Here is a 19971-nt window from a genome sequence, read left to right as displayed (position 1 = left end):
TAGAGATGAGCCTTTCTGTAATTACTGCCTTTTTGCTTGACATCGTTGATAGTCTAGCTACTTTCCTTGAATGATAAGAGGATTATCCACCACAATTACTGAAGGTGGTGGCATGTTGGGAACAACTGGCAACGGAACCATTCTTCAAACACTTCGTGATTCATTTTGACGGTGATGATAAATCACCATCATTTTTTGCAGTGAATTTAAGCTCAGCGTTTGAATGAAACCTTCTCCCAGAGCCTGCATGCAGGGTATAAGTCGGCCACCTTTTCCTGACGGCACTTTAATTCAGTAGCATTCTCAGTTTATTATCTTTCCAGCATTTTCCTACAGTGTATTTTGATTAAGCCAAGTCTCATCCAGATAAATTATTTTGTCCAGTTCTCTGACTTTTGCATTTTTCTAGGAATCTTGTTCAAGCACTGCACGTCATATCGTTCCATCAAAATTTCCCCCACCATCGAGTTTTGCGTATCGGAAACCAATTTCTCTCACAATTTTTCTTAAAGATTCTCTACCATCTTTGAATCCTGTCCTTTCCCTCATTTCAAAGAACACTTTGTTAATGGTTGGAATTTCTTTCTTCTCATAAAATTTGAGAATTATCCGACGAAGCAAACATTTATCAAAGTCATCAAACAGTCACAGGTTTTGATCTTTCCTCTTCTTTATTCAAAAAACTGGGTCACCAAATATTCTTGCTGACTCTCATGCGCTTCTTACATATTCGATTCACCCTGTAGCTTTTACAGACTTTTTATTTGCCTCAGTTGTACGAAGAGTTGCATTTGCAACATCAGTAATAGTCCCCTGTTCTGTTTCTCCATTGTGAAGTATCTTAACACATTATGAATATTTTCTTGCATGTCCTTGAATGACTTCAGTGAGGAACTCTAACCATCCATGATGACTACACAAAAGGCTGTATTGTCCTATCCTTGGTAACTACAGCTCATAATATACCAGTGCCTGGGTCTGACACGAGGTCAGAGAATTGCATACCAAAGTCACATTTCTTCACTTTTTAAAAGGTTAATATTAATGACTGGTTTAACACAATATCCACCTGGATCTGTGTACAACAATCAATCATTTTTGGAGCAAATTTATTAATTTCAGTTAATAAACTGCTCCCTTTACCTCATTAAAAATTGTAATAGATTGATGTTTGGCAACGCCAGACCAATTTCAATCCTAACCACGTATTTAGATTTTTTTCATCTTATCACCCGAATGTTTTTTTTCCATATTCAGTTGACTGTTGTCTTGAAACAATCTACACAAGAAAAAAAAATTAACATCAAAGATGGAAAAAACAATTTCATATTCAAATTTCTCTATTTATAGAAAAGTTCAGATAACAAACATCTTTTAAGCATATAATCACACACACACGTGTTTGGCCAACTATATTTACATCCGCTAATCTCACCTTCACCATAAAGGCCAGCTTATAAGATTTGACCATTCATAAGAGATTAACGAAGGGTTTATTGTTTCTTAACTTTGACAGATACAGATTTCAATAGTTGACCTGAGAATCGAGATTATAGATGTGGGCAACATGTATGCCACGTTTTCAAATATGATATTGAAAAACTGTTTAAAATGTGATCATTAACAACTGTATACATAAAAACCATGTTTTAGTAAATATTTAAGTAATTCCCCCTTCAGTTTTGTTATATAACAACGGCCTATATTCCATAAAATTTTTTCTTTAGAATGGAAGTTTAACGCATGTAAACGACTTTCGTCCCAACAAAACCCTCACGATGGTTTGGTTTGACTATGACTTGAAACTGGATAAGCTGAACTCGACTCTTAAACGATTCGCTTCTGACACGTGGGGTCTGCTAGGGAGTTTCGACATCAAAAGCGATAAATGGATAAATATTCATCATTAAGACAAAGTCCACACATACATACATATATATTATTACATACATATATATATATATATATATATATATATATATATATATATATATATATATATATATACATATATATATACAACAAACCACACACACATATATATATATACATACATACATACATACATACATTGTATGTGTGTATGTATGTATGTATCTATACAACTCGTGTTTGGCCTGCGCCTAGGCTTGGCCGAACATTGCTGGAATTATAACCATAAGATCAATTCATATACAACAACAGGTATAAAACACCCAGGGTGATCTTGGAGAACGCTCTCATCAACTGCTATGAAAAAAAAAAACGATGGATTACAAACAAAGGGAATAATGTTGAGGGCAAAATCACTTGTGGAATTATATACCAGAGTTTTAAGAACAAACAAAAAGATGGACAGCAAGGTGATAATCCCGAACAAGGAAGGATTAAGCATATGACCCCGGAGATTAAGAAGGCTGCAGGGAAGGGCAGGAGGAGCCGAAGGTCACCGGTGAGGTCAACCCAGGGATTAGAAAAAGGATAATAACGGATGTTGTTATTTTGGTAAATTGTACTTGGTAAAATAAAGAATCTGGAATCGATGCCACCCAGTCTTATAGAAGCCTAACACGAGTAGTATGAATATATATATATATATATATATATATATATATATATATATATATATATATATATATATATATATATATATATATATATATAACATATATATATACTCTTTCTCTTTCTATATATATACTCACTGCTATATTCTACTCTTCTTATATATATATATACACACATACACGTATTTGAAGTTGTGTGACTATTTGTATTATATAATATATAACTTATATATATTCATATGTATATATACACATACAATATATATTTGTAACTATACATACATACATACATACACATATATGTATATATACATGTATATAAAATATACATGTTTGTGTACGTGCGTTATATTCATTTCATTTAATCCTAATTCTTGATGCCCTCAGCTGTTATTCTGACCTTACACGGAAATTACATTCCGTGGAAGCAAATTAGGCAAGTTAACGAACACTTTGGCCTGTTCCCTGAGAATAAGTGCACTTCCTGAATAATAAAAATAAGGGTAACACTGTCATGGTACCAATTGGTATGTGTGGGAGGAAGAAATGATCCTCATCACGTTATAATACCCTTCTTAATACAGTCCTCATGCCCATCTCAATGACGGCCCAAGAAGCACAAATGGCTGAAATTAATGTGTGAATGGTGGAATGAGAAATAAGTGTAACTGATGTAGGAGGTCTCTCTCTCTCTCTCTCTCTCTCTCTCTCTCTCTCTCTCTCTCTCTCTCTCTCTCTCTCTCTCTCTCTCTCTCTCTTTCGATGGCTGCTAGCCCAATGAATTATTTACGATTGGTAACGAGAAGGACCAGTAAACCATGTGCCGTTATTGTAGCTTTCATGACGTACATCTTTATTTTTCGCTCTTATTAAATACGACCAAAGATAAGGACACGATGAGTAGCAGAAAACGGAAGTTAAGGAAGGGGGGGTGGGTGGGCGAAGCAACCCCACTCCCTTGCCAACAAAAATGAATGCTTAGAATGGTTGACATCTTTAGGTGACGTTGGACCGGTCAAAGAAACTGACAGATTGAGCGAGCATTCGCAAAGTTATTACTGTTCTCAGGTCATTAAAAATACGTACACACACACTTACATACATACATTACATACCCTCCGAACAGGTGACTCACATGAGGTTAGCCCTTCAGTTTCAGTAAGTGGTTCTGGAGTTATCTGGCGCCACAATACCAAGTGTCTGCAATACATGACACTCCCAAAGTAACACGAAGTCCAGTAGAAGGATTCTGAAAATAATAAAAGGTTTTGGAGTTATCTGGCGTCGCAATACCAAAGGTCTCCAGTATACAAAACCCCCAAATTAACGTGAAGTTGTAGAAGGATTTTGGAAATAACAAGTGATGTTGGAGTTATCTGGCGTCGCAATAGCAATGGTCTCCAGTTTATAACACCCTCAAAGCAACATGAAAAGTTGTGTAGAAGTATTTTGAAAATAACAAGTGGTTTTGGAGTTATGTGGCATAGCAATACCAGTGGTCTCCAGTATATAACACCCCCAAGTAATATGAAGTCCAGTAAAGGGATTTTGGAAAATAAAAGCATTGCAAATTGGGACAATGAAACATTTAGGACACCTGGCTAACTGTAACAAGAATTGCATCCTGTTATACTTTACAAAAAGTTACAGCTAAGGATTGAATTGCGTTGATGCGTCTGTCTGTCATGTCCTGATCCAAGCCCTAGACCTTACCCTGACCTATATTCTGGCAATGAAGGTCTGGAGAATCAATGACCTTATTGCTATGCGTCAAAGCTTCGCCTATCCACCATATAATGGGTATGGGTAGGCTACGTCAACATGATTTTGACGACTGTCGTAACTCTGCTGCTAACATGAAGTCGAGCAGACCTCCAGACGACCGTTACAGCAGCATCCTTTTCATGTCAGCAGAGAGAGAGAGAGAGAGAGGTGCATTAAGAAACGACGAAGCTTACGGGGACTTATCTCTGTGCCCTGAATACGCAAAGACCACGAAACTAAGAAGCGTTGAGGTTATAAAGAAAATTATATTTACTTTATGAATCTCAATTGTACATTGAAGAGAAATGCATTTTCCAATCCTATCCAAAAAAATTCAACGAAGGTAAACATCTATTTTTTATTCATATTTAAAAAAAAAATGAATGTCCAGAAAAAGACACAAAAACAAATAAACAGAGGCGTCATGGAGTAGCCTATGACCCGAGGAAACCTACGAAGTGTTATTGCTCAGACACTCTTGATGACGTTATGAAAGGAGGGGGAGGAGCCAGGAAGGTAGGGACGCTTCCTATTGGCAAGTTCCGTAATTGGAGGACCGCCCTCCGACATGAGCACCAGGGTCAGGACATTGGTTGACAATAACGAGATCCCGATAAACGCCAGTGACTAAAAATAATAGCAATAAAAATAACGAACTAATTAAATCAAATTACAATAAAAGAGGAATAGGGAGATGGTGAAAATATAGGATTGGAAAAAGGGATAAATTTAAATATAGGGGAGCTTGATAAAAAACAGTCATAGGGGAATAGAAGAAGAGAGACACAGCAAGATGATAACGCCACCGGATGGATGGGTGGAAGTGATTGGGAAGGATGGAATGGGGAAGGGGTAACTGCTGGGAGGGAGGGGAGGGTGGTGTTGGCTTTGTAAGGGCGAGAACTCGGGATAGAGGACAGACCAGAATTGCCTGAGATCAGTATTAGGTGAACTGCACCAGTGCGACAGAGGGAGAAAAGAGAGAGAGAGAGAAGTATTAGGTGAACTGCACCAGTGCGACAGAGGGAGAAAGAGGGAGAGAGAGACTGACTGACTGACTGCCTAAGGTAGTCCGCCCATAGGAGGTAGTTTATTTCTATAGAAAACGACAAACGTCTCAGATTACAAAAGGTAAGAAGGCTCCTTTTCATTCTTTTTCGTCATCCGTTTTATGTATTTGAGCTGTGTGAAAAACTGAAGGATTTTTTTGTAATTAAAATGGGATTCTTTGTAAGATGCCAAAATGAAGCGTATAATCTGGAGAGCCCCTTTGCCTCTACTACAAACATATTAAAAGTGCCTACAAGATTCCACCTAAAATTTCATCAGTTCTTATACAGGTGAACCCTAACACAGACATAAGGACCAGAAACATTTACAATTAAATTAACTCTGAATTTCGTAAATACAATACAACACTGAGAATCTTTTCAGTAACTATAATATTTCTCCAATGCTTTCAGAAATACTTTTCAACCATTCTTTTTTATTTCTTCGTAAAATGAAACCGTTTTGATTTACAAGTGAATCTTAAGGCAAGACCAACAGCTACATTATAATGAAATGATCTCAGTAATCAAAACATTTCAATGCCTTCAGAAACTCTTCCACAATTTTTTTCGGTTTCTTCGTAAAACGAATTCGTTCTGATTTTCAAGTAACTCCTAAGGAAATTCGTGCTGGCATAAGGACTGCTTAAACTAAAACAGCAACACGGGTAATTCAACAATTATCTTTTTCAGTTATTTTTCAATATTCAAATATCTTTTTTTCAATAACCTCAGAAAAATAATTCAATTACTTTTACGAAGACTTCATTCTTCAAGTCTTAAATTTTCTGAAGTTCCACGACAAGGTAATATCAACTATAGGCCTACTTTCAGTGATTTCAAGACATTAAATCAAACATCCTTTTAATGGCTTCAGAAATAATTCTATTTTTTTCACCGACTTTAAAATGTCATTTACATTATTCAGCTGCCTTAAAAACGTATCACAAGATGATTTTCGATAATTCCAAAAAAGCATGGCTAAGAAATCCAGCTTATACTCTTCAAAAATCACACCTAGACTGAAGTGAGAGAGAGAGAGAGAGAGATTCTATCCCCCAGTACCTCAGTTTTGCCCAATTTCTAAAATATCCAATCGTTTAACCGGTGACTGACAAAGACATAAGTCGCCCAACCCATCGGGTTATTTTAGTCATACCCAACAAAAGGGCAGATTTCTAGATGCATAATATGGCCACCTTTGAGAACTGTTTAACTTAGGCTGCTAATCAACTCGAGCAGTCAACATTTTTCCCTTTGCATATTAGTATGGTCTTCTCTACCTTCCTCTGTACCTCTATGAAGGAAAAGAACAATTCTTTAAAACACCAGGCTTGGTCTGTGTAACCACGTTTATCTTGGAATCTTTGCCACCCGTGGAAAATGTTCAGGATTATACCCAGGTAAGCAGTCATTTCAGGAATTTGGAACGTGGAACGTGGAATTAGAACATTGAGGTGCATTTCAGCTCCCCCATATATATATATATATATATATATATATATATATATATATATATATATATATATATATATATATATATATACATATATATATATATATATATATATATATATATATGTATATGTATATATATATATATATATATATACACACACACACACATATATATATATATATTATATATATATATATATATATATATATATATATATATATATATATATATATATATATATATATATTAGTGATCTTACTGAAATCTGTTGACATCCGATTACTCGATTACCGATCCAGTCCGTACCTGTTTCTCTCATTCGAGTAAGAAATCCGATCACGCGCACCACTAATGAGGAAGATGTGACGGCACAGGAGTCTTACCAGAATCCAGAGATTCTCGGACGGAGTTACGATATTCTTAACTTCGACCTAACCGCGCTTATCATTCAGAGAGAACGAGATGCTATATGGTATCGTACAACTAGAAACATGTTACTGGATAACGCAATTCACGTCATTTGCGTCATAAAACATACAACGCAGCTGAAACTGTGCAGTGTTTTCTAGGGCCTACAGTGTTCGTCTACATTGTGCAATGGTGTCAAAACCGTAAAATCCCCGTAAGGAGGTACTGCTGTCAGTGTTCCTCACCCGGCGCACTGTAGGCATTACTTAAGGCTCTTTGCAGCGTTCCTTCCGCCCCTTGCTGCAACCCCTTTCATTACTTTGATTGTACCTCCGTTCATAATGTCTTTCGTCCATCTTACTTTCTACCCTCTCCTAACAGTTGTTTCAAAATTTTCATTACTGAATGGTCTCGTAGGTCCCAGCGCTTGGCCGTTGGCCTAAATGTTTTATTCCAGTTCCAAAATTGTAAAATGATGTCAGTGTCGTTTACTGTTGCCTAAACTACACACTACTGTCTTCAATCCTTGAATTGGTGTTAACATCAAAATCGCCAAATGTTACCGAACTGGAACATCTGTCAAAATAATACGATATTATAACGTTTGCACTATGACGTCAAACTCGCACAAAGTTGTCAAAATCGTACATTGCTGTTTAAATTTTACATTGGTGTCAGAAACAGTGTTGTTAAAACTGTACAGCCTCATCGTAAAATTTGGTAATATCAAAATCTTACGAAGCAATAAAGACAGTGGGACTCTTCTTCACTTCCTCAACGGTTGAAGACCACTCGATGTATTTTCGTTCTATGAAAGGGACACAGTGAAGTAAGATTGTGATAGCACGACCAACTGCCTAAAATAGCAATTAAAAATGAAATCTAAAAGAAGAAAAGTGGTCTTAACAGTAAAAAAAATCTTCAATAAAACTACATTATTGGTCATTGCGCCCTCTGAGGTGGCAAACCAGTGCAAGCTTTTATAGAAAGATAAAAAAAAAAATTTAAACTACTGCAGAGTAACGACCAAAACATTCCCAGAACGTTTCATACGTAAAGGAATTCTGGAAAAAAAATAGCTTTTGGCGTCATTCCATGCAAGAGATGCAAGTACATAAATCACCCATTCGACAAAATAAAAGTATGCTCCGGGATACACGAAGAAAATTAAGGAAACACCTGGGATTTGGGTAACTGTTTCCCTTCCTGCTTTTCAAGCTGACTCCAAATGTCCAGATTATAAAGTATAAAACAATAAAAAACAAAACAGTTTCTCTTTGATGGAAACTTGAATTGTGCAGATTATAGTGTAAAAAAAAAATTCACCTGAGATTTGGGTAACTATTTCCCTTCCTTCTATACAAGCTGAACTCCAACTGTTCACATTATAAAATATAAAAAAAGTTTCTCTTTGATGGAAACTTAAATTATGCACATTATTCAGTATAAAAAAATAAAAAAATAACCGATTCATTTTTGATGAGGACCTGAAGGATTACAGAATACTGTTCAACGATTTTATAAACACTTTCGCCAAAGAACTATGCTTGGGACTGTCAAAAGTGATCGTTTTCTCGTTTCTAAATTTACAAATTTGACGCGAGGCAGCAGAGACCGCGCGACCGAGCGTGCTATAAGGAAAAAGGAAGGTACCTGGTAGCATAAAAAAAAAAAAACGGCTAGTCATGCCACTCTCGTGCACTCTTTTTGAACACACGGCTACCACGCAAAGGAAAGACAGGTAGAGACAGAAGTTCGGCAGACATATAATGACAATCCAACACGTGAAAGTGAACACCTCTGGCCGCTATAATCATTTCAAGCAATTTGAGAAGGGCTCTAAACAGAGGGTAAAGGGACGGGCAAATTAATAGGCCTGAAAACAAAAAAACAGGAAAAAGGCATAGAAAGGAAGAGGTGTAATTAGCGTTTAACGACAAAGGATGGGGTAGACGCGTCCTTTTTAAAACGATGAAAGGTAATGTGCAGTAAGGAAAATCAAAGCGGGAGAAGAATTCCAAACTTGAAACATGCAATTCGAGCATTACCGACTTCCTCAGGCAGGTTTGACGAGGTCGCGTGGTAGAGGGGGGAACTCCTTACAGTTTTTCATTGTCGTAGAGAGGATTGCTATCTATTCCCCGGTAGTTGTCAACCGGAGTTTAAGTCACCTCCTCGTGGCCATAACAGTGCCTTACACCTACGAAGCCATAACATTTGCCTCCTTCCCGGCCATAACGACTTATCAACTTCTTCGAGGCCATCATAGTGCCTTACTAACTTCCCTGAGGCCATAACAGTGCCTTATTAACTTCGCCGAGGCCATAACAGTGCCTCATTAACTTCCCCGAGGCCATAACAATGCCTTATCAACTTCCTCAAGGCCATAACAGTGCCTTATTAACTTCCCCGAGGCCATAACAGTGCCTTATCAACTTCCTTTAGGCCAAAAGATTGCCTTATTAACTTTCCTGAGGCCATAACAGTGCCTTATTAACTTCGCCGAGGCCATAACAGTGCCTCATTAACTCCCCCGAGGCCATAACAATGCCTTATCAACTTCCTCGAGGCCATAACAGTGCCTTATTAACTTCCTCGAGGCCATAACAGTGCCTTATCAACTTCCTTGAGGCCAAAACAGTGCCTTATTAACTTCCCTGAGGCCATAACAGTGCCTTATTATATTCCCTGAGGCCACAACAGTGCCTTATTATATTCCCTGAGGCCACAACAGTGCCTTATCAACTTCCTCGAGGCCATAACAGTGCCTTATTAACTTCCCTGAGGCCATAACAGTGCCTTATTAAGTTCCCTGAGGCCGCAATAGTGCCTTATTAACTTTACCGAGGACATAACAGTGCCTCAATAACTTCCCCGAGGTCATAACAACGCCTTATCAACTTCCCTGAGGCCATAACAGTGCCTTATTAATTTCCCTGAGGCCATAACAACGCCTTATCAACTTCCTCGAGGCCATAACAGTGCCTTATTAACTTCCCCGAGGCCATAACAACGCCTTATCAACTTCCTCGAGGCCATAACAGTGCCTTATTAACTTCCCTGAGGCCATAACAGTGCCTTATTAACTTCCTCGAGGCCATAACAATGCCTTATCAACTTCCTCGAGGCCATAACAGTGCCTTATTAACTTCCCGAGGCCATAACAGTGCCTTATTAACTTCCATGAGGCCACAACAGTGCCTTATCAACTTCCTCGAGGCCATAACAGTGCCTTATTAACTTCCCTCAGGCCATAACAGTGCCTTATTAAGTTCCCTGAGGCCATAATAGTGCCTTATTAACTTTACCGAGGACATAACAGTGCCTCATTAACTCCCTCGAAGCCATAACAGTGCCTTATTAACTTCACCGAGGACATAACAGTGCCTCATTAACTTCCCCGAGGTCATAACTGTCCCTTTTTAAATTCCCAGAGGCCATAACAGTGCCTTATTAAGTTCCCTGAGGCCATAACTGTCCCTTTTTAAATTCCCCGAGGTCATAACAGTGCCTTATTAACTTCCTTGAGGCCATAACAATGCCTTAATCAATTTCTTCGAGGCCATAACCAATGCCTTATTAACTTCCCTAAGGCCATAACAATGCTTTAATACTTTCCTGAGGCCATAACAGTGACTTATTAACTTCCCTAAGGCCATAACAGTGCCTTATTAACTTCCTGAGGCCATAACAATGCCTTCTTAAATTCCCCGAGGCCATAACAATGCCTTATTAATTTCTTCGAGGCCATAACAGTGCTTTATTAACTTCCCTGAGGCCATAACAGTGCCTTATTAACTTCCCTGAGGCCAAAACAGTGCCTTATTAACTTCCCTGAGGCCATAACAGTGCTTATTAACTTCTCCGAGGCCATAACAATGCCTTATCAACTTCTTCTAGGCCATAACAGTGCCTTATTACTTCCCTGAGGCCATAACAGTTCCTTATTAACTTCCTCGATACCATAACAGTGCCTTATTATTTTCTCATATGCTTTGCAATATGACTGCTTCTCGCGCTGCCCGGGAAAAAAAACGGCAAAATAATAATGATTTCGAGAAGGTGGAAAATTTCGCGTGACCGCCGTAGATTTGTATCGGGAATGTTAAAAGGTTTTTCACAAGTGATTATGATGATGACAGTGGTCGTTGCAGAGGTAGTGGCCATGACAGTAGTACTAAAAAGAAGTATTAGAAAAAAAAGGAGTACTAAAAAGGAGTATTAGAAAAAGGAGTACTAAAATGGAGCATTCAGAAAAGACACCACTGCAGAGTATAAGTTAATCGTACTTTTAGAAAACTACGAGTATTTCAAATTCCTGTGATAGTTAATTGTCACAGCCTCCTTTCATATGACATTTAAAATACTTGAAGTTCTGAACCAGCTATTTTTATCATTATTTTACAAAGAATAAAAAAATAAATTATTTGTGACTGTTCTTTAAATATATTTACCAACAGACTTTTTATGCAAATGAGAATTTGTAAAAGTTCGACAAACAAGTGCACAACTATTTTTGTCACTTGTGTATCCAATATGCCATGTACTTTGAAGTTTGGCAGGAATTGCTTTTCTCTTTTAGATTAATTCTGACATTTAATAATCCACTAAAGTCTAAAGCAAATTTCTAAATTTGTCATTGCATCTTTTCTGGCCCATCTGGGCTCCACTTCCAAAATCCTACATATAATTATTAAACGTTGAAGAACCTTCTCCCCCAGGATAGTCTCCGTGAAAAGTTTATTTTCAAAATTTAAATCGACTGAGAGCCCTTAAGTTTGTATATAAGATGTGGAGGAAGGAAGTTTATGAAATGTATATGTAAATTACAAACCGCAACTGTGTAAGGTTTCTCCATAAGTGAGTAAAATCGTAATGAAAAGCATTTCAAATTAGCCCTCCGGAATGAACGGAGCTACCTCAACAAATTAACCAAATACATGAAATTATCCCTGTGCTTTTTTTCGTAACAGCAAAAAACAAGAGCATGTTTCTAACATACAAACGAACATTTCAAAGCGACTACTCAATAAATTACGTTGCTCCTCAGTTTTTCGAATTTCTGCTATTCTGACACAAACTATCCTTCCAAGGTCACCTAATTCGAATGCGTAATAAAACACAATCATTCAGACAACACGTACCCTTATGTAACCTCCGAGTTTAGGGTAGGTGGCAAAAAGCAGTCACTTTAATTTGAGGTTCGAAACCCAATGACTCACGAACAGAAATAACAGAGAAAGAGAAACGGCTGATGCTTGTTTGTTTCGATTCATAGTTTTGGGCAAAGAATCGGTTTCAGAGCTAAACTCTGGAGTGAACCGACAGAATTTTCAGACGCTGTGAAGCATTACGAATTCATTTTCTTATTTGCGAGCGTGCGTAAGAATTTACAAGACCGACTACAAAAACTTTGAGATAGAAAAAAAATTTGATTAGCAAAAAATCTTTGATAAGAAAAAACTTGGATAAAAGAATTTAAGATAGGCCAAAAAAAATTGAGATATGCAAAAAAAAAAAAAAAAACCTTTGAGATAAGCACATAAAAATTTGAAATAAGCAAGAGAGTAAGAATGGAGAGGGAATCACAAGTCTGAGAGTGAACCAATGGAGAGTGAAAGCTTACCTTTTGTAACAAGCGAGCAACACAGATCGATGCGAAAAGCTTAAACAGATATATAAACACTCTCATTACCTTGAATTAGCTAAACGCGACTCGTATTCCTTTTACACGAACCCTGTACAGAAAAGGGAAAATGCCCTAAGGTCACGGGATGTTGCGCGCTAGGACACATGGAAGGCAAACAGTAGTGCCTGACCTTCCCAGTAGCCCCAGGAATCATTTTATGATGAAGACAGAGGAGAAGAAAACCCCTGGAGGATTTATAAACCTGTGGGACTCGCAGCTGCTGCAAGACTTTGCACGAAGGATGCTCAGGATATCTAGGTTAATTTGATTTTTAGGTTAATCTGATTACCCACAGACTATTTTCCAGAGCTTAGGATACAGCAAACACAATGGCACAAGCGTTTTCGCTATTACTCTGAAGCCGATCTGTTTGGCAATCGTTTAAATTAATATTGTATTAAAGTGTTTACGGTAATGTATAAATATACAGGGTATAATACATAAATCTTACAATAATAGGGTCATTACCTATATGGGGGATTAAGTCTAAATAACTATCACATTCGTCCAGTGTTATACAGATGTAACGTTTATGCAAAGGCTCTAATCGAATCCAGGTAGGAAGGACATCTGAACTGGTACTTCCGTTTTCATCATGTCACTTGGTGGCTAAAAAGGGTTGGAGTGTAAAAAAATAAGCAAAGACGACAGGCACCAAAAAGAATGAGGAGAGTGACGACTTGAAGTTATCATGAATAATCCACTGGTCTGAGTCTATCTTTCATTGAATCATCTGGAATGCGTTTATCAATATCCATGATTGTATATCATAAAGGCGAGTAAATCCCTGGGAGTAAGATGTAGTGACGTCACAATAAAAGCAACCTTATGGATGGTGTGATCAAATTACCAGCTTGAGTTACTCAGTGAGAGTGAGTAATTGTTTTGGAATTAACGGCCAGTGTATGTAATGTGTGGAAATATGTGGAATTTGTGACTTTTGGATTGTATAATTCTTTATTAACTGGTTCAAGAAGCAGACAGAATGGGAGTATTTCTTCTGCGCGGAAAACAAGAAGAGGTAACAGGAAAAAGTAACTATGCAGTTACGTGCGAGTACTACTGGTTCTACTTCAAGAGAAATTAACTATGCAGTTACGTGCGAGTATTACTGTCGCTACTTCAAGAAAAACTAACAGAAAAATTGGTTTGGCATAAACACATCCCATGTTTAGGTGGTAGATGCGCGCGCGCGAGAGAGAGAGAGAGAGAGAGAGAGAGAGAGAGAGAGAGAGAGAGAGAGAGACGTAAGTCAAGTAATTGACTCAGCAATGTCCAAAACTTAAGGAGAGGTATCTCATGTCCACGACCAGAGCCAATGCCGTCCGACGACCGTTATTACTAGTAGCGCTGTATGGAGAATTTCGTATTCCGAACGGAGCCCTCCTACGAACCAAGAATCTCCTCAAGAAGCGAGCAAGGTTCGTTTACCCTTTAAAAACACACTGAACGAATGCCAACCGGAAAGTACAGCGACTGCATTCCAGATGAAGTAGGCACCTTCAACAGTCCTCGGTTTTCTCCCCTTCTTTCTTTCTTTCCTCCTTCGCGTCTAACCCACGGCTAGAATATCTCATCTCGCTATCTCCTCGAGGTCTATGGAGACGACGGAGCGTCAAGGCCTTTGGGAATGCTAAAGAGTCATGGTTTACAGACACAACAGCGTCCTACGGAGGAACATCCGAATGATCTAATCGACTCTAAGTCATCCGGCCCCTGGCTCGTCCCCACCCAAAAAATAAGACAAAGGTTGAATGAGATATTATATATATATATATATATATATATATATATATATATATATATATATATATATATATATATATATATATATTAACTTTATCACATACACAATTGTTCTGTGCATTGGTAGTATTGCAGATACTTGATAATGTGGACTGTTTGTCAAGAAAGCCTGAACTTTTTCTGGAATAAAAACTCGTTAGACACCATCCAGTTTGAATGAGTCCTTTTAGTAATATATATATATATATATATATATATATATATATATATATATATATATATATATATATATATATATATATACATATACATATCATATACATATATTTTATCTTATTTGTTAATTTGCCTTTATATTTCATTGTTCATTTCTCACTCTTTTCGTACTAGCCTCCTTTCCCTATTGGGGCCCTTAGGCTTGTAGTAGTCCGCTTACTTTGTAATAATAAAAATGAAAATAATTTGCCAAATTCCAAAAAAAAAGGACATAAAAGACTAACCGGGAAGGCTTGCCTCTTAAAGAAAAAGTCGTGGAAAAGCTTTGCTAACACGATTTTTATCAGAGAAATATGTTCCTTTACACTTTACAGCACGATGTCCTCCGATTGGGAATAAAAAAAAAAACTCTTGAATCAGCACGAAAAATGAATGGATTATTATTATTATTATTATTATTATTATTATTATTATTATTATTATTATTATTATTCAGATGAATCCTAAACATTTGGAACAAGCCCACAGGGCTTCCAATGAATATGGTGTTCATATACCTCCAAATATCCATTAGAACTCGCACAAAATCTGTTATAAAGGTGAAGCTGAAGCTAATAAAAATGAAGGAGTTAAATTACCATACATCGTAAATAATCTTTGAAGTCAATTATAAATCTCTCACGATATAAATAAAACCACATTAATCACTGCCCAGCATCTCAAACCATACTGCAATGTTTGCTAATGTAACCAATCCTGTATCCTTAGCCTCTTTAATCAAGGTAGCTCTCTCTCTCTCTCTCTCTCTCTCTCTCTCTCTCTCTCTCTCTCTCTCTCTCTCTCTCTCTCTCACACACACACACAAGAGGAGAAAAAAAGAGAGAGCCTATGAAAAGGGAATGAAGATGACCTTGTCACCAGCACGTACCAGTAGCACTTTATTCGCATGGGGGATTCACAAAACGAGTTCTTAAATCAAGTTGTAGGCCATGGCATTAATTTTTGTTTCTTTACACACCTACATACGTGTCTATTTTTGTTTCCTCCATACATACCAAAATTGCAGCCATATGTATTTTGCCATGTACTTTGGACCTCAATAATGGAAGGTTCAAGAGAGAGTTATGTTTCCAGCTTTCAGAGGTTCGTCTGCACTCCAGTTCCATGGTTCCATAAAGATGGAGGCAAGACAGCTGCACCTAACTGGAAATGGAGAATCTCCTCTTATGAACCTTCTTTCTTTGGTCCTTGTGCCGTAATAACAAACACCAGTGAATTTATCTAGTTTGGAGAGCTGTATGCACGTATGGTATGGGATTTAGATTTCTGGGTCACATCGGACTGAACCCAGGTCTTTCAATTGAAAGACAGGGACGCTGCCAGCTGAACCACACAAGTCACAAAATAGGTTGGGTAAAACTCGCTGATATGCTAGGCAGTAAGCCTCCCCAGGTAAAAAGCCTTAGGTACAATGGCACTTAGGTTCAAACATCTTTTATGAGCTGTATGGTTCAGTTGGCAGCGCCTTTGCCTTTGAATTGAAAGACCAGTTCGATCCCGATGTGAGTCAGCAATCTATTTCTGTACCACGCATGATTGTGTGGTGATTACTTCTAACTTATGTATAAGTGTACGTATATTTTCTACCACTTCCTTTTCTCCATTTCTTTAAAATCAACAAAAGGATAACGTATTTGTTAAACCACATCATAGTAATTCCAGGTGGCACTTCTGTTGAAGCATTTTATAATGGGCGTGCATAGAATCCCTACGGCCGACTATAAATAATCCCCCGTACAGTCACGTGTCGCCGAGACTATAGCTGGTCCCAGGGCCTCTTTCAGCAAGCCATCCCGTTATCGTATTCATACCGGTGGCATGTCAACTGGAGTCGCACAGGGGGACAACGCACCGCCGACACAATACTAATGACTTCCAGGCCGAGGGCATTAGTCGCTTTCAGAAGTTCGCTGAGGTATATTTATAGCACTATAGATCCGTAACAGCTAGGGTCACTGACGGCAAGGATACGTTATTTCTTAATTCTCGACACGCCCGAAATTGCAGTCCTTTTCTGACGGTGTGGGCACTTCGTGATCATGTTAACCATCGCCTCCAGTGCCCGGGGAGCCTTTATCCCCTCTTGTGAAATTCCGCCACTCTTGTCTTCCCTGTGGTTTAGTTTCACCAAATCTCCACTTATTTTGATGATAACACAAAATGATCGAACTCTGAAACTCGAGAAGAAAACTAGAAATTGGAAAACAAATGGTTAAGAAACCCACGTACAGTTTCGGAGCGTCATGCTCCCTCTTCAGTGCGGAGACATTAAAGACGGAACATGACGCTCCGAAACTTATATGGAATTTTTAAATATATTTCTTCTCCAAACTGTTTATTTTTTCTGCGTGTCTCCACTCATCTCCAGCCTCCTGTCTCACTGGTCTCATCCAAGCAGGTCTGAGGCTTCAAATCTTCTGGTGCCCATGGGAGCCCAGCTGACACTATCACGTACTATCTGTTCTCCCTAGGAATGTGCAAAGGACACGCCCAACTCATCTCGATGTCCTTTTTTTCACCTCTACATACAGAACTTCCGTAATTTCCCTCTTGACATCACTACTCCCTCTGTCCTGACATCTTACTACTGATATTCTTCTCAAAGCTTTACTCCAAACATAGCTTATTTTTAGATGTACTTTCATCGTCGTACTATGACTGATATGCTTAAACAATGCAGACTGCACTAGACAGATGTACAGTATAGTCTTATTTTGTAGCAATTTCAGTCAACTTAAAATCCATTTGTTATTCAGCCAGTTCACTGTTTGATTCGCATTTTTCAATCTTTCACTAAATTCCTACTCAGGAGACCCTAAAACGGATATCATTGTTCCTAAATGTGGAAAGATTCGACCTTATCAATCATTTCTCCATCTCATGTTATATCATCCCTATGTGCATTCTCTGTATTCATTACATTTGTTTTTTTTATTTATCCTAAGTTCCTATCAGTAACAAAATAGGCTGGTGTGCAATGTGGGATGAGATTACGTGTCCTGAATGCAATGTCGAATGGTTGATGATTTGCAAATGATACAGAATTGACCTGGAAGTGAAGAGAAACTAATTCAACAAGTGAAAGAATCAAAACTGTTTTAGGAGGAGGAACTTCAGTAACGCTGAGGAAGCGAATGTTGCGAGGGTAAATGAAAGAACCTGGATACTGTGAGTCATTCATACCAGCAAAGATACCTCGGCCACTATCAAGTATCTTCTAGCTTTCCTTCTACTTCATTCCAATAGGACTAAAATTATACGCTTTTTTTTATTGTACTTTCATCTCTCAGCTACTAGAAAGACAAAGGAAAAGCCTCAAGAGCATTCAGTTGCAGTTGTGGAATCTTCTGATCTCCAAATGTTTGGGTGAGGAGCAAATTCATTCCTGTCTTCTGCTGACGTCTCCTGAATTTCAGCTGTATTTGTTTTATTTTCTATTCTCGTACATTAGTTATTTATTTATTTATGTGTTTATTTATCCATCACCTTTTCCTATAACTTTTCTCTCTTTGCAGGCTGATTTCCCTTTGCAGCTTTCTTGGGTTTACAGTACGTTGACTCTGTCCATATGGGTTTTCAGCTAAAGATTTAAAGAAAGAAGAAAAAAAAGTGTGTGCAGCCAAGACAGAAAGAATTTCGTAATGTCTGGAGGCGATTTCAATGCACTACTAGTAAGCATCTGTGTACGTGTGAAGCACCTAATGTTGCGAAAGCTTCATCTCCATAAGTAACTGACATCATCAAGCTAGTCAAGCTAAATACAACCAGTGCTATTTATATTCTATGGAGAATTATAAAGGAAGGTATTCTATTGAGGGCTTCCAACTGACATAAATAAAGCTCGTCCATACGCATACAGAATTCGGACGGACTTACGACAATGTCGCCAGTTGCATACTAAGAGGGCTTTGAACGTAATCTGATATTCATTATTCCTATATTCTACGAGTCTCTACGGGACTCAGGTGGACGGTAGTTGAATTAATGACGAACGAGACACATAAAGAAAACAATATAAAATCCCATTACTGAAATTCACATGATGATATGGAATGCGTAACGTACGTATAAAAGAAGGTTCGAATAATAATAATAATAATAATAATAATAATAATAATAATAATAATAATAATAATAATAATAATAATAATAATAATACCGCAAAGTTCACTAAGAACGTAACTACTAAAATTTTGCATTGCCTAAAATTTCTTAGGTTAAATTACTCTTCAAAGAGATGCAAGAAACAGAATATGCTTTTTCTGTTAAAGCTCCTTCAAAAATGGAAAATCTTAAAAACGCTCAAAATACGCTGCTAAACACTATTTATGACTCAAGACAAAATTTCCCTTCGCTTTCATATACATTTACTGAAAGATTAAACTGAATATAAATGTGATTCCCAACATAAAGAGAGAGAGAGAGAGAGAGAAATGTTGATGATTAAGCTTTAGGGCATAAAGAAAGATGCTTATCCGAGCGCTCTCGAATGTAACGCGGGATATTTTGACAAATGCTTGAAGAAAATCCATAATTTTTATTTCTGACAAGAAAGCGAACGTTTCTATTTCTTTGCTCTTCGATAAATGGTAATCAGATTATGCCAAATTTTGAAAATTTCAGATAAGTTGAACGATAACCACACAACTAATATACGTACCATATATATATATATATATATATATATATATATATATATATATATATATATATATATGTATATATATATATATATATATATATATATATATATATATGTATGTATATATATATATATATGATGTGTGTGTGTGTGTATATATATATATATATATATATATATATATATATATATATATATATATATATATATATATATATATATATATATATATATATATATATATATATATATATATTGGAATATTATAATATATATATATATATATATATAATACTACATATATATATATATATTTCTACATGGGAATATTGAAATATTTCTTTCAGAAATCCCCGTCCCCCACCCCTTACGAGAGGATTAGACAGGATTAT

General features: G+C 37.2%; 1 protein-coding gene across 1 annotated transcript in view; it reads left to right on the top strand.

The window, feature by feature from the left end:
* Nucleotides 1-5240: 5240 nt before the first annotated feature.
* LOC136833413 (uncharacterized) overlaps nt 5241-19971 on the top strand; it is a 250548-nt gene continuing 235817 nt past the window's right edge. The window contains exon 1 of the mRNA XM_067095545.1: nt 5241-5441. The gene's annotated coding sequence lies outside the window, so the exon portion shown is untranslated. The remainder of the gene's footprint in view (nt 5442-19971) is intronic.

Source organism: Macrobrachium rosenbergii, chromosome 51, assembly GCF_040412425.1.
Source record: "Macrobrachium rosenbergii isolate ZJJX-2024 chromosome 51, ASM4041242v1, whole genome shotgun sequence".
NCBI lineage: Eukaryota > Metazoa > Arthropoda > Malacostraca > Decapoda > Palaemonidae > Macrobrachium > Macrobrachium rosenbergii.
The sequence above is the reverse complement of the archived record's forward strand: the minus strand, read 5'-3'. Positions and strand labels throughout refer to the sequence as shown.